Here is a 4,870-nt window from a genome sequence, read left to right as displayed (position 1 = left end):
CATCTCCTGGATGGCATGAATTTTTTTCGGATTTACCTCGATCCCATGCCCCGATACCATGAAGCCCAGGAATTTTCCTGAGGTTACTCCAAAAGTGCATTTAGCTGGGTTCAGCTTCATCTTGTATCTTCGAAGGGCGCTGAAGGTCTCCTTAAGGTCGGCGACGTGGTTCACTCAGGATCTGCTCTTTACGATCATGTCATCCACGTAGACCTCCATATTGCAGTCGATCTGCTCTTTGAAAATCTTATTCACCAGTCGCTGATATGTTGCCCTTGCATTTTTGAGGTCAAAAGGCATGACCCTGTAACAATAAAGGCCACGGTTAGTTATAAAAGTGATTTTTTCTTCATCCTCAGGCACCATGCTGATCTGATTGTAGCCGGAGAATGCATCCATGAAGGTGAAAAGCTCGTGGCCCGAGGTTGCATCTACTAGTTGGTCGATTTTGGGCAGAGGGTAACTATCCTTCGGGTAGGCTTTATTCAGTTTTTTGAAGTCTATACATATCCTCCATTTGTCGTTCGCCTTCTTAACCAAGACCACATTGGAAACCCAGCTCGGATAGTTGACCTCTCTGATGAACCCGGCTTTCAAGAGTTTATCAACCTCCTCGGATATTGCCGCCTGTCTCTCCGGTGCATGACTTCGAACTTTTTCCTTTGTCGGTCGGTGTTTGGGATCGGCAGCCAGACGGTGTTGTATGACTTCAGCATCAATCCCTGGCATGTCCGTCGGAGTCCAAGCAAAAACGTCTGCATTCTTTTGTAGAAAATTGATAAGCTGCATCTGCACCTCCTTCCCCAAGTTGGAGCCGATCTTCACCACGTGTTCCTCATTCCCATCATTCAAAGGAATTGAGACAAGGTCCTCCATTGACCCGCCCCGTTCTTCTGTCAGGTCATCGCGGGTGTCCAATCCTTCAACCGGATAGGGGTCAGGCTGACCACTTCCCTGCAGGGCTATATTATAGCAATGCCTTGCCAGGGCTTGATCTCCCTTAACTTCTCCGACCCCTTGGTCAGTAGGAAATTTCAATTTCTGATGGTAGATTGATACTACAGCCTGGAGAGCGTTGAGGCCAGGTCGGCCGAGAATTGCGTTGTAGGCTGACGGTGCCTTTGATAAACACTTAATTTAAGTATTTTAAATTAAAAAATTATATTTAATTTATCTTATTTATTAAGAATTTGATGTTTCTTTCTATGTTTTACAGGAAAGGTGATCGCCGATACAAAGAGTCCGATTCATAGATCAAAAAGACTCAAGTTTGAAAAAAATTGGACTTAAAATAAAATTAAAATAAAAGAAAGACGCATCCGGTATTATAGAAAATGAAGATACTATGCAAGAATCTAAAAAAGATATAGATGTCATTATGAATGAACTTTTGTTTCTTTTTGAAATATATAAAAAAAGGTTTCACGTGAATAATGCTCTGGGTGCATGAATTCAAAAGATCTGGCGCGCGTGAATTCAAAAGAAGAAGTGAACGTGGGACGCGCGCGTGAACGTGGGCGCGCATGAACGCGTGGACGCGGGCAGGATGTGGAACGCATGAGGAAGGATGCGGCATGAGCTCGTGGGTGCACGGGTGAGCGTGGATGCGGGCGGGACGGACGCAGGCAGACGCGCACCGCAGACACAGTGGCGAGCAAATTAAAGGAAAAAATTTTTATTTGGAAATATCTTAAGTGGAAAAATTTGTATTTTTTTTTTAGTCCCACATCGAAAATTATGTAAAACTCCTCTCCCCTAATATCTATAAAAAGGCTTTTGTACTCCCATTAGAGGGGGAGCCCAAAAATTCTTCTAGAGCCTTGCATAGAGGAATAGAAAGGGACTACTTCATGAGCAGCTAGGCTAGCAGTCTCGGGAGTGGAGAAAAAATTTTGTAACGACACAGAGATGATTTATTGTTCTAAACTTTCCTGTATTTCTTTATATACAATAAAGATTATGCTTTTTATTTAAATTATCATGAGTTCTTTATTTGCTCCCTATCATATGCTTTTATTTATGCTTTCTTGTTAGATTAATATTAGGAACAACTTTTACTTTCCGGAGATGCGTCGTGATCTACGGATACGGGGCGTGCCGAGGAAAGAAGAGTTGTGTACCTAGTACTTTCCGGAGATGCACCGTGATCTACGGGTACGGAGTGTGTCGAGGAAAGACAGGTATTTTTCCTAAGATTAATCACATCTATTTAGTTAAAAAAGAGATACAACTCTGCTAGGGCAAATTAATTCAAAACTCCCGAGCTCTTTATTTTTTTAATTACCTCAATTTTACGATAATTTATTTTCTAAATCAAAAACAACGCTTCTTTCTTTTACCTTGTAATTTCAACTTAGCCCAAGGTCCCTGAGGATACGATCTCGACTCATCCTACCTACGTAGTGAGTAGAGTTATTTTTGGTGCTATCAACGACTACGCATCAAATTTTGACGCCGTTGCCGGGGATCTTGGTACGGTTGAATTAAAAAATTGAAAAAAAATTTTTTTTTTTTAAAAAAATAATAATAATAATACTTTTCAATTTTTATTTCTCGTTTTAAATTTTTTTTTCAATACTTTCTAGCTAGATAATCTTATTTGCATAATTACATAATTACCTTGCATAACTAATTTACTATTTAGAAATTTTTCTGCTTAGAATAATTTGCTACTTTTCATAGCCCAGTGATTTATTGCTTTTTAGACTTAATCACTTAAATTTAATTTCTTGCAAAACTAAAAAAAAAATTAAAAAAAATATATAAAAAGATAAAATTATATAAAAAAAAACCACTGACATTTCATAACACTTAACTAAAATAGCGTAACCTCAAATATAAAAATTTCTAACCTGATTGGACACCTTGTTTCTTTGCATTGCATCTCCATAATTAATCTTAAGGGCAATAACCTATTAACCAGATAAGGTGGAGATTTGATCACCCTTCCTTGGCCCACAAATCACTCCCTTGCATTTGCATAACCTAGACCTTAATTTAAAATCAACTAGACGTCAGCCCTAAGAATTTCGAGCTCAATAGGATAAGAAAGCTCTAGAGTTGAACCGAGTGCGGATTGGTTAATTGCTCGGTGTCTAAGGCAAGTGGTTAAAGAAAGTGGTTTTCAATTGGTTCCGTTGACTGACCTGGCCAACTTAGTTGGTGTCTAAGGAAAGCAACGAGCAGGGAACCTCCCACATCTTACGCTTACCTGGCCGAGTCAGTTAGTCAGTCTTGAGCTTGGAGTGCTCAAAAGCAATCTTGAAAGTTAGGAGCTGTCTAGATCTAAGTTAACCTTAGGATAGAGAGTCTATGATTGTTTAAGTTGATTGCAATTAACATCTAAACATTAATTAATTTATCCCTTTTCATAGATTTAAGATTCTTAGGTTCTTCTCTTTAGATTTTCTTCATTCTTTTCTCACTTTATTATAAAAATATATACTATAAAAAAAAAAAAAAAATTTCTGTGTGTGCTCTACAGTATAATTGTAAGGTGTATGCTTGGCCGTAGATCGTTACAACCAGAAATCCAACCTTTTGATCCAGAAATAGAAAGAACCCTTAGAGCCAACAACATAAAAAGATGGACCGAAATCAGGAAAATGATCCACCAAGCAATTGAAGGAGTACTTTACTCCTTCCATATATACCTACTCTCCTTGTATTCAAGTGCCCCCTTGGAGGCCACTCAATATGAAATTAAGTCCAGTATAATCCAAATGTTACCTTCATTTTATGGACTTAGTAATGAAGACCCTTATAAACATCTTGAAGAATTTCTTGAGATATGCTCAACTGTCAAATTCACAACTTCTCCGATGATGCTCTTAGGTTGAAATTATTCCCTTTTTCACTTAAGGACAAAGCCAAATACTGGCTACATACTTTGGATTCCATGACTATATCAACCTGGGACCAGCTGCAAGGAGAGTTTCTCAAAGAAATATTTTCCCATAGGAAAAACTAATCAATAAGGAAAGCCATAACTAATTTTTCCCAATTAGATGGAGAAATGTTTCATGAAACATGGGAGAGATTAAAAGACCTTATTAGAAAATGTCCCCACCATGCTGTACCCAAATAGCAGTTAATCCAATGTTTTTATGATGGGGCTCTCTGAAAGACATCGACAAATGGTCGATGCATCATGCGGTGGGGACATTTATGCTGAAAAGTGAGGATGAGGTATGGCAACTGTTTGAAATTTAAGTAAAAATTCATTACATCATATGTCTGCCTCTATTAGAGATAAAACCCATGTTAAACTCAAAAAGAGGTGGAATATATGAAGTAGGAAATGCCATAGATATCCATCAAAGGTAGATGAACTGTCCCAAAAATTAGATCTCTTCTAAACACTGGACAATCCCCGATTTCACCTAATCCAATCTAAGAAGTTTGTGCATTGTGTGAAAGTCCGAACCATTTTGTTAGTGAATGCCCACCGCACCCCAATTTCCTGAGTTTGTGCACGAGCAGGTTCAGCAAGTCCAACAAGCTCGCAAAACTAGGAAACGATCCATATTCGAACACTTATAACTCCGGCTGGAGAAACCATCCAAATTTTTCCTGGAGACCACAACCAGTGGTTGGTCCTGCCACCACCTCGACCTCAATATCAAGACCCAACATATAGGCATGGACCATACCATCAATTTCAAAATGTTCCTCAACCGTCTACTACTGGTCACAGCTCAGCTTTTGAGGAAAAAGTCTTGAAAGAACTAGAAGATTAGAAGTCAACACTCAGATCCTTAACTCCACACACAATCCATCTCTAAGCTAGAGACCCAAATAGGTCAACTAGCAACTCATTCAGTAGGAGGGAAGGAGGAAAATTACCTAGCCAACCAGAGAGCAACCCAAG

The 4,870-nt window shown here is 39.0% G+C and overlaps 1 pseudogene; it reads right to left on the bottom strand.

Annotated features, from left to right (window-relative positions):
• Positions 1-3,979: 3,979 nt before the first annotated feature.
• Positions 3,980-4,077, bottom strand: LOC140851885 (small nucleolar RNA R71; annotated as a pseudogene).
• Between the last annotated feature and the right edge of the window lie 793 nt (positions 4,078-4,870).

The sequence above is a fragment of the Elaeis guineensis genome, chromosome 9, assembly GCF_000442705.2.
Source record: "Elaeis guineensis isolate ETL-2024a chromosome 9, EG11, whole genome shotgun sequence".
In the NCBI taxonomy this organism is placed as follows: Eukaryota; Viridiplantae; Streptophyta; class Magnoliopsida; order Arecales; family Arecaceae; genus Elaeis; species Elaeis guineensis.
This window is presented reverse-complemented; position numbering and strand designations above follow the sequence as displayed.